The 10,915-nt window shown below is 46.2% G+C and overlaps 1 protein-coding gene across 3 annotated transcripts in view; it reads left to right on the top strand.

The window, feature by feature from the left end:
• The first annotated feature begins 2,123 nt into the window (after positions 1-2,123).
• SIK3 (SIK family kinase 3) overlaps positions 2,124-10,915 on the top strand; it is a 149,574-nt gene continuing 140,782 nt past the window's right edge. For all 3 annotated transcript variants that reach the window (XM_030538048.1, XM_030538047.1, XM_030538046.1), the window contains exon 1: positions 2,124-2,267. The gene's annotated coding sequence lies outside the window, so the exon portion shown is untranslated. The remainder of the gene's footprint in view (positions 2,268-10,915) is intronic.

Raw genomic sequence — 10,915 nt, 5'->3', positions numbered from 1 at the left:
ATGTTAAGTAAACCTGAAAAACCACTTTATTTGCATCTATATAGTGCTGGTATGACTCTCAATGGGAGTGCTATTGTGTGACAAAAGACTGTTAATAGTCTTTAACGACTTCTTGCTTAACATGCAAGCCACAAACTGCCAGAGAGAGCAGAAAAAAAAATTCTCTCTGGTTCCCTTTTAAAACCAACTGTTTCTCTCTGCTAAAAAGCCCTTAGCAGAGAAAAGAAAAATATAATTTTCCTACTGGCTTCTGGATTCTGTCTATCTCCCACCGGCTGCCACTCATGTTATAACCTTATTCCCAGATCTGGACCTTAGCGTCCAAAATATGGGGGTTAGCATGAAAACCTCCAAGCTTAGTTACCAGCTTGGACCTGGTACTTGCTGCCACCATCCAAAAAATTAGAGTGTTTTGGGGCACTCTGGTCCCACTGAAAACCCTTCCCTGGGGACCCCAAGACCCAAATCCCTTGAGTCGCACAACAAAGGGAAATAATCCTTTTTCCCTTCCCCCCTCCAGGTGCTCCTGGAGAGATACACAGACACAAGCTCTGTGAATCCAAACAGAGTGACTCCCCCTCTCTGTTCCCAGTCCTGGAAACAAAAAGTACTTTCCTATTCCCCCAGAGGGAATGCAAAATCAGGCTAGCCAATTCAACACACACACAGATCTCCCTGATCTCTTCCTCCCACCAATTCCCTGGTGAGTACAGATTCAATTTCCCTGAAGTAAAGAAAAACTCCAACAGGTCTTAAAAGAAAGCTTTATTAAAAAAAGGAAAGAAAAAATACAAATGGTCTCTCTGTATTAAGATGATACAATACAGGGCAATTTCTTAAAAGAATATTGAATAAACAGCCTTATTCAAAAAGAATACAAATCAAAGCACTCCAGCACTTATATTCATGCAAATACCAAAGAAAAGAAACCATATAACTTATTATCTGATCTCTTTGTCCTTACACTTAGAAACAGAAGATTAGAAAACAGAACTACCTCTCCAAAGCTCAGAGACAGCAGGCAGACAGAAAACAAAAGACCCCAGACACACAATTCCCTCCACCCAAAGTTGAAAAAATCCGGTTTCCTGATTGGTTCTCTGGTCAGGTGTTTCAGGTGAAAGAGACATTAACCCTTAGCTATCTGTTTATGACAGGGAGGGTATGGGGGGGGGTGTCCCAGTGCGGGGGGCGGGGGGGGTTGAAGGGATGTCCCTGTTTCGGGGGGGGGCTGAGAGGAGTAAGGATAGGATGTCCCCGTTTCAGGGGAGGGCTGAGGGGGGTGTTCCAGTGCGAGGGGGGTTTGAGGGGATGTCCCTGTTTCCGGGGGGGTTGAGGGGATGTCCCCGTTTCGGAGGGGGCTGAGGGGTAAGGGGAGAGGGACTGAAGGGGGTAAGGAGGGGATGTCCCCGTTTGGGGGGGGTTGAGGGGGTAAGGGAGGGGAGGAGTAAGGGGCGAGGGACTGAAGGGGGTAAGGAGGGGATGTCCCCGTTTGGGGGGGGCTGAGGGGGGTGTTCCAGTGCGGGGGGGGTTGAGGGGATGTCCCCGTTTGGGGGGGACTGAGGGGGGTGTTCCAGTGCGGGGGGGTTTGAGGGGATGTCCCCATTTCGGGGGGGGCTGAGGGGGTAAGGAGGGGATGTCCCCGTTTCGGGGGGGCGCTGAGGGGGGGTGTTCCAGTGCGGGGGGGGGTTGAGGGGATGTCCCCGTTTCGGGGGGGGCTGAGGGGGTAAGGGGATCGGCGCTGAGGGGCCCTGAGGTGGGAGCAGAGGCTGCGCCCCGTTGCGCTAGGCCCCGCTTAGCCGCGGAGACGGGAAAAGGGGGGGGCTTCCCCCAGGGACTGCCCCCTCCCGCGCCCCGTCCCGTCCCGTCCCGTCTCCGTTGTAGGCCCCGCCCCGGCCCAGCCGATTGCGTGTTCGGCTCGGGGTGACGCGCCGAAGCGGAGCCGTCTTCTTGGCGTCGGTGGGCCCCGCCCCCGCTGGTTGCCATGGCAGCGGTGGCCCCGCCCCGTGCCGATGAGCTCACGCGGTGCCGCAGCCCCGGGCGGAGGGGGAGTTTCTGCTCCTCGCAAGAAGATGGCGGCGGCGGCTGCAGCGAGCGGCGGAGCGGGGGCCCCCCCTCCAGCCCCCGGCTCCCGGCTGCCCCCGGCTCCGCCGCCACCCCGGCCCTCGGGCCCCGCCCGCATCGGATACTACGAGATCGAGCGGACCATCGGCAAGGGCAACTTCGCCGTGGTGAAGCTGGCGACCCACCTGGTGACCCGGGCCAAGGTGAGGGGGGCGGCCGGTGACCTGAGCCCTGGGGGGCTGTGGGACGGGGCGGGGCGGGGCTGGCTGGTGACCTGGGTGAAGGGGGGCTGGGCCCGGCCTTGGGGACCTGGGTGATGTGGATAAGGTCGGGGGGGGGGCGCCGTGCATGGGGCTGGTCAGGTAACCGCGGGGGTGGCGGGGGCCGCATTTTGTTGGGGTCTTGCTGATGTCAGAGCATGGCTCCCCCTCCCGTCCCCCCCAGCAGAGGGCTGGTGTCACCCTATCCCCGGGATGCCATGGGGAGCAGCATGCACAGCCTTACCCATGGGGTACCCCGGGGGCTGGTCCCCCCCATCCCACGGGGAGGGTGGGTGCTGTGACCTGCCCTGTGCCCTGCTGGGCATCCCCTGTGCCTAGAGGGGGGCTCGTGCCTGGGCTGTAATTCTCACTTCTGCGGGCTCCAACTTTGTCTCCAGCAGCTGGAACAGGAGCCACTTGCCCTAGCGCCTCACTGCCACCCCTGGCCCAGACACAGTGGGAAGGCTGCATTGTGTGATGACCCTTCTGCCTCCCCTCGCTGGGTCTCAGTGTGGGTCAGGGCCTTCCGGACTCTGCCATACCCTGCTCGTTGCTGGGTTTTAGTGTCCTGGTCAGTGGTGGTCCTGTGCTGCTGTTATGCAACTACTGCTGCACATGGATATGTCAGGAGCCCTGCCCTGCATTAGCAGTAACTCCCATGTGCAATTGGTTACTTGTGTCCAGCTTTCTCTGTGCAGCGTGGCTTAAAACATAGTGATGGACAATGTCTCTGGCTGTGTTTTAAGGGCTTGCTCAAGGGTTAAAATCAGATTGTGCAGGTAGATGGAGAATCAAAATTCTTGAACTGAACCGTTCTAAAATTCAATCATTCACCAGCTATGCTGTTCACATTCTGCATTTCTTAATTGTGCTGTTCATCTTGGGCAGTGAAAACATATTGGTCACTTTCACTTTCTGGTTCTTTTGCTGCACTGTTTGAATTCGGAACTTTTCAGGGGGAAGTTGAAATCCAAAACAAAAACTGTTGATTTAAAGCTAAACAAAAAACACCAAACAAATAGTGAAAGCATTTCTCGATACTAGGTTTTGTGAGACACTGATCCTCTATATCACTGACAACAATCAGTGAAATGTCCTATTTTGTGTGCTTGTCATACATATTTTTGGCTTCTCATTCCTGCCTTTCTCCACTTTAGAAGAAGAAGTTGCTCTGAACAACTTGGCAAGGGCAAGCACCTGTTGATATAACATTCCCAGGCCTTGATGATACAAATTTCTGTATTGACAACCCCTTTGACACAGCAAGCCTCTGAATGTGACCCCTCCCTTATACATTAAAATGGGAGGGGTTGGTCATTCAATTTAATGGGAGCTTGGGGCTGTCACCCCCTGTTGTCAGAGGAGGTGTTGTTGTCAGAGGCTACCGGTGTGGTGCTCTGCTCTACTCTCTCCTTGTTGGTATCACTCGGCTGCGTGCGTGTGTTCCCTCTGTGTGCTGCCCCAGCTCTGCGCAGATAATTGACACAGCAGACCCGAAGAGAACCCCCAATGACCACAGAGTCTAGTAAGGTACGAAGGCACGTCGGCCAGGTTTATTGCGCTCGGACACACTTGCAGGGTCCCCATAGAGTACTTAGTCTACCGGGCATACTGCGACAGAGTGCCTCTTGGCAATGGACTCAGCTCAGTCAGTGGCGGGACTTTCCACTGCCCCCTAGGCCGGACAAAGACATCGCCCCAGGGATACTTTTTTATACACAGGTACAAACAAGTTACACATCACTCCTGATGTATTGAGGTGCAGCCCCTCTACGTAGTAAGGTACAACCCTTCTACGTAGTAAAGTGCCGCCTCTCACCTTGTACATGTTGGTTCGATTAAAACAACTCTATCCATCATATTACCCTTTTGCCCCTGTCATTGGGATGGGTCGGCCTGTTCTTTCTTATTTGTGGAATGTTCCAGTATAAGGTGTTCTGGTACCATGTTTATACTTCGGTATGCTAGGTGAATATATGTTTATGCAATATCAGCCCTTTCCTTGCCAGCATCTGTGAACTGAGCTGGCCTTCAGCTCACAGCTTGACTTTGCTTTCTAGCTAAGTCTTGACATTACTTTAGTTCAGGCCTCAGGCCTCATACTGGGCCTTTATCAGGGCCTTCACTTACTATACCCCCCACAGAGCTGATAGCTTGTGACCCCCAAGTATCCACCTTGCAACCCCCTGAGGGTCATGGTCCCGCGTTTGAGAACCCCTGGTCTAGCATATGGCTTGTTGGTACAGCCACAGGTAACAAAAAAAGCTGCAGAAAATGTGCTTTCTCAGTTGGATGGTGGATTCTGAACTCTGTTGCCGTTGTCTTAGTGTTGGGTTTAATCAGAATGACTGTTACCTGAGGAAGAGCTCTGTGTAAGCTTGAAAGTTTCTCTCTCTCACCAATAGAAGTTGGTCCTATAAAAGATATTACCTCACCCACCTTGTCTCTGTGATATTGGTGCCATCCTCTTCACCACAGACCTTTGATCAGTTTTCATGAGTGAAAATAGTGTCCTGACAAGTTTTTCTTTTTGAATGTCATGCGACTGCTTTGATTCTGACTCTTATTTAATTAATTTCACATGGATAAACCTGAAAGAAGAGCTGACTCTTTTGGAAAGGAGAGGTTATTGGCTAACTTAATAAAGGGCAATACTTATGTTTCAGTTTAAAGACAAATCCTTCCCCAGTGTGTGTTTGTTTTTTTTAAGAAGCGTTTTATTCTTCCAGGACTATACCATAAACTGTAAAGAATAAAACAGAGGAAGAAAAGACTTGTTGACTGAACATTTGCCATATGCAGGCAGATCATTTTGGGGTACAGATTAGCTGATGGGTTTATCACTTATTTTCCTGTCAGAAGTCACATTCCAGCAACTAATAAAAGTATCATGTTGTCATTTTTAGTATCCCATTCTCTGTCTTCCAGATTTTAGTGCTGAATATGCCAGTACATGCTGGGAGTGGCAACAGCGCATTGCTCTGTGGGATCCTCTGTAGAAACAATAGTGTCCTAAAAACCTTAATGGAAACTTAATCAGGGGGCCATGCTGGTCTACAAGGGCGGTAGGTCCTTACCACCATAGACCATCTCTTCTATGCTTCTGTCCGTTATATCAGCAATTTGACAGAATGGGAAAGTCAGCCTCTCGAGTTTTTTGGCTTGCACACTTTTTAATTGTCATGTCAATTTCAGGAGCCAAATCCTGCTGTGACACTAGTGTAACCACAAAGTAATTGCTCTGTTTTCTTAAATTCTGGATTTACACCCATCTGCCAGAGGCTGTTAAAGTTTAATCTAAAGCAATTTAATGGCTCCAGTATCTTTTAGTACTGGATTAGCTGCACTTGTATATGTAGTATTTACAACATTCAGAGATGCCTCTGCCTTTAATTGCAAGATGCTACGGGCTAGCCTGCATTTCAGCTTTTATTCCTTATGGCTTGATCATTACTTGCCCAGTGATTTAAAACTACACTTCCCGAACCTTGCTGATAGAAGCAGGAATGCTCCCACCTCAACTGCTTTAAATGCTGAAAACTGAGCACCTTGATTAGGAATCAGCCCTTCGATTATTTGCTGAGCTCCTGTTTTCAGCATTCCTAGCTGAGTCAGGCTTTGTATTGAGCATTGTTAATTCTGATGGTTGTGAAATACTGAAGCACTGAGTTGGTTTATTGCACATGAATGGCTAAAGATCTTGCGATATAGTGAAAAGATGAACACAAACTCAACCTTTGACCAGCCTATTTATGACCAGGTGGCTAGTAGTGCGTGGATTGAGTCTACCAAATGACCTAAGAATGGCTTGAACTTCAGTGTCCACTAATGAAAAGCCATTGCACTAAGTCAAGGCCTATGCCACTTGCATTTGTAATTTTGAAGTTGGTTAACTTAGTTGTCCTCTTCCATATAGGAGACATTGTATATAGTGCATGATATAGTGATAGATGTTAGGTGCTTCCAATCCTTAACCCAAAGAGAGAAAATATAGTGGTAGCTTGTGTATTTTCAAGTTCTCTTCCAATAGATGTGGAGCAGGTTTTCCTTCTCTAACTGGAAACTAAGAACCTTCAGCACCAGGAAACTGGGTTCTGAAAATCTAGTTTACTTCAAAACTCACCTCTGTCTGAGAAGCAAATAGGGAAAACGAAAGAAAATCACTTCATATGTAGGACCTATGTCTTCCCCCCAATATTGTTCTTATGGTGTTCTTGCTCTCCTCAGGAGCTGTGAGTAGTTTGAACATTGCTGACTGTGATGTACAAACAAGGGGGGAATCAAAAAGCTATATTTCAAGCTCCATCAGAAAGATGGGGGTTGTTGGGAGGAATCAGTGTTAAGTAAATCGGAAAGGGCTAATGTGATATGGAAAGTCCGTTGTTTAAGAGAGGAGTGAAAGCACCAAAATGAAACCCATGAAGGGTTTGTTTTCTTCGTAGTAACAAATTGTTTGACTCAAGGAAAATTACTTAAACTGAATATTTGTAAAATTGCCCTGTTTAATAAAGTAAAAAACATTGTCGATCATGAAACTCAAGCATAGTACAGTTAGTCAATGCCAGCAGCCCCTTCCACCGATAATCTTCCCTTAGCAGTTGCACAGAAGGATGGTGCAATGTTAAAATTAAGCAGCTGAATCAAATTGCTTAACAAATTTGATGCTCTGACTTCTCATTGGAAGAAGCTTAGTTTATATCTTCAGTGACGCTCAAACTGGAACTGTGCCCTTCCAAAAGTAATCACAGCAAATGTTGATAACTTCTAAATGATGATGATTAACCTGCTTGGTACAGGTTCAAAGTTTTTTACCATTGTGTGAATTTAGAGATTACCTGTTGATCTGACATGTTTGATTCTTTTTCTGTCTGGTGTAGATAGGCTGCAAGTTCAGATGACTTTGATGTGACACCTAGGCATGTCTTGATTTAGACACTGTAGATCCCCCTTCCCTTCCCACCTGAAAAGTAAACAAAAAAGCTCATAACGCATTGCTTAGGTCAGTGGTGCTCAAGCTTTCCAAACTACTGTACCCCTTTCAGGAATCCGATTTGTCTTGCGTACTCACAAGTTTCACCCTGCTTACAGACTACTTGCTTACAAAATCAGACATTAAAATACAAAAGTGACACAGCACACTATTACTGAACAATGGCTTACTTTCTCATTTGTATATACAATACGATATAATTATAAAATCAATTGGAATATGAATATTGTGCTTACTTTTCAGTGTATAGCATATAGATCAGTATAAACAAGTCAATGTCCGTACGACATTTTAGTTTGTACTGACTCCACTAGTGCTTTTTATGTAGCCTGTTGTAAAACTAGGTAAATAGCTAGATGAGTTGATGTACCCCTTGGAAGACATCTGCGGTACGCTCCAGGGTACAGGTACCGCTGATTGAGAACCACTGACTTAGGTTGAGTATTATAATTTGCAACCATTTTGAAACTGACTAGGACATATTTTATTTACATAGCTAGTATGTTCCCACATTCTGTATCCTTCACAACAATGGTCTGGTATGTCTTGCTGACACAAGACTGTAGCTTACACAACTGTATTTCACAATTTCAGTATGGGTCAGTAATTTTAGGGACGCTTGTGAAAGGAAACATTAATCATTCTAAAGGGCAGGATGCTTGGGGTCATACTTATCCCTACAGGAATTAACTAAATAAAAAGGCATAGCTTGACAGCTTATGAATTAACTAAGCCAGCAACTTACTTTCAGGCCCTGTTATGCAAACTTGGAATCTAGTATACTGTAACACAGAGCTATTCTTTTGTCTGGACAGGAACTGGAGTTCTTTCTCCGACTAGGATTAATTGGGCACCTGCAGGATATCTTGCTACATCTCTCCATCTCTGTTTCCTGCCTCCTGTCCTCCCTTCCTCTGTCAGTGTTCTGGTGTTTCACAAGAATCAGTCTTTGTTTTTTGTTTTAAAAATCCTCCAAGTGACCTATTGGATGGATTGTTTGCTGCACAATTTCTATTTATAAATCATCCAAGTGACTTTATTAGTATTCTAACTCTGGTCTGACCCTGGAGTTGTTTTTAATGCCATGTTCTTTCATAAGAGTTTGCTGATAGAGATGACTGTATATACTGTGGCACATCTACCTTCACCTTCCCTCATATTCAGGTTAGTTTAGTAAAGCTTAGTGTATTACTCTAGAATCTGTCTTCACAACAGCAGAGATGTTACAGTCCTGAAAGCATTTTGCACTTGGTTTGCTCCTTTTTGTGAGCTCCAGCATGCAGTGATCTACTCCAGCTCTACTATGAGGGCATGTAACTAACTATAGGCTGTCCAGCAGTTTCTGACTTTTTGTTGTTAACAAGGAACTCATCACTGTAGATGTCAAGCCATCTCTGTAAACTGAGATGTTACCATGAGTTCACAACCCATTGTGATGCACTTACTGGGTTTTTCAAACACCAGTGAGAGTTAGGTGTTACATTTTGCCTCAGTTTCCCCTGACATGGGATAAGTGGCTTGTCCAAGGCCACGGAAGGACTCGGTGTCAGGAGTTCCTGTCTTCCAGTCAGATGTTTGATCTACTAGACCATACTCTGTTCCTGCCTGCTAAATATGTATATTCTTGGGTTCATAGAACTAGATAACATACAGAGCCCAGAGCAGGTCTGACTCTTTTTAGGTAAAAGTATCACTCATTCAAGCATTGTTTACCTAGAATACAGAAGTTTCATGCTGTCTATAACAAAAATTCTATCTGAGATACAAATATGGTGGTTTCAGGGTAAATTTAATGCCTTGGCGTGACATAGACGTACTGTTTCGGGTACAGAAGCTGGGAGAATAGTGGAAATGCTAGTGCTGAACTGATGTGTGCATTCTTCTATTTACTTCTGTGATGCCCCTCATTGTTGAATTGGAATGCCTCCCAAATATTTGCAATAGAAATAACACTTTCCTTCCTTTGTAGCCTATCAAAGACATAGCTTAATTAGATTCTAGACTTAGACCTGTACATGAGTAACTTTGAGACCAAGAAATGAATCTGGCATTGAATTCAGACAAAAGTGGCTCCACAGCACTTAAAACGCAGTATGAGAACTGGCTGGCTGACTCAGCTGGGAGTGGAAGTGGGCTGCCATGGAAAGGGCCTGCTTCTATGACTATGGCACTGTAGCTCCTGAATGTGAAAGGCTCAGGGAGACACAGTGATTCTTGTCTGGATTCTTTTTTTCCATAAAAGGTGGAAAGTAAAGCTGCTCTCAAAGGGGCTACTGGTGGGGAGTGAAGGCTGCTCCTTGCTCAACCCAGTTGTTCCCCATCTTGAGCATGTCCGTGAGAAGTGTGGGCTTAGGGTAACCCCAAAGCCTCTGCTCAGAGCACTTTGTGTTGTGATCGTAGAGGGGTGTTCTGCTGGGATCAGTATGCTGTGATTCACCAATCACTCTATCGTGTCAAACAGAAATAGGTTAATACTCTTGCCATTAGCTTCATACTGAACTATGTGAGGAGCTAATATGGTAACCTTGTTAGTCACTTTCCCTTTCATCAATACCCATTACTGCAAATTTTTTCTGCTTTTTTTCTCTCAAACATAAGCAACTCTGATTAATTGTGAATCACAAATAGTTCCTCTGGCATGCAGTATAATGTTGCTCACATGGTGCTGATTTTGCTGCTTATATGTTCCAAAAGAGCCACTGTATTTCAGCCATTGAATATCCAGGCTTAGTGAATTCCTAAGAGAAGGAAAGGGTCTTCTGGTCCAGCATATTTACTGTCTTCACTTCCATTGACAGCCGCTAGTGCTCTCTTCCTGGACACCAGTTGGGTGTGTGTGTGAGAGAGGTGTATTAAATGTAATGTAGATGGCATCTAGCATTGCACTAGATGTTTCTGAGCTGTCTGAAGGAATTTACAAATAGCCAACAGATGAATGCATATACACTGCTGAGCGTGAGACCCTGAGTAGCAGGCTTTGTCCTGGTGTCAGCTCACATTGAAGACCCTGAGAAGAGGATTTGTGTATCAGTACCAGCTGATAGAGCTCTAACATTCACTTTTGGAATTTGTTGAATTGGCCTTCCTGATCTAAAGAACCTAGTGCTTGCTTAGCATTTTTTGGAGGTGATAATAGTCTAATCAAGCATGGCTTTCAGGCAATCTACTCTCCCAGCTTGTCACTGGCAGCTCGTTATGGTTAGGCAAGGTTATGTCTTGTTTACTTGTTACCCTTAAGGCATTCCCTTCCCAACTTATAAAACACCTGTGGCCTAGCCATGTGAGGTAGGATGGCACTAGTGGTTAGATGAGCTTTGCTGAAAAGGAACAGAAGATTTGGGGTGAGGGTTTCTCTTAGAGTATCATGTTTTCATTGAAGGCATTTCCCTGTGAGGCTTTTGTGGGTTTGCCTTTTTATTCCATTGAGGCTTTGGAGCTGTGTGCCCAGAGGCAGGAAGGCTGTGTGTATAAAGAGAATAACTGACGGTCAAAGTTCTATTTCATACGCTAGGCAGAAAAATAGCCTCCCTGAGGGGAAAAAAGCAGGTACTGTGATGACTAGTGTCCTAATGGGCTAGTGTCTTCCTTCTTAGTACTGGGC

Source organism: Gopherus evgoodei, chromosome 19 (assembly GCF_007399415.2).
Source record: "Gopherus evgoodei ecotype Sinaloan lineage chromosome 19, rGopEvg1_v1.p, whole genome shotgun sequence".
Classification (NCBI taxonomy): Eukaryota; Metazoa; Chordata; order Testudines; family Testudinidae; genus Gopherus; species Gopherus evgoodei.
This window is presented reverse-complemented; position numbering and strand designations above follow the sequence as displayed.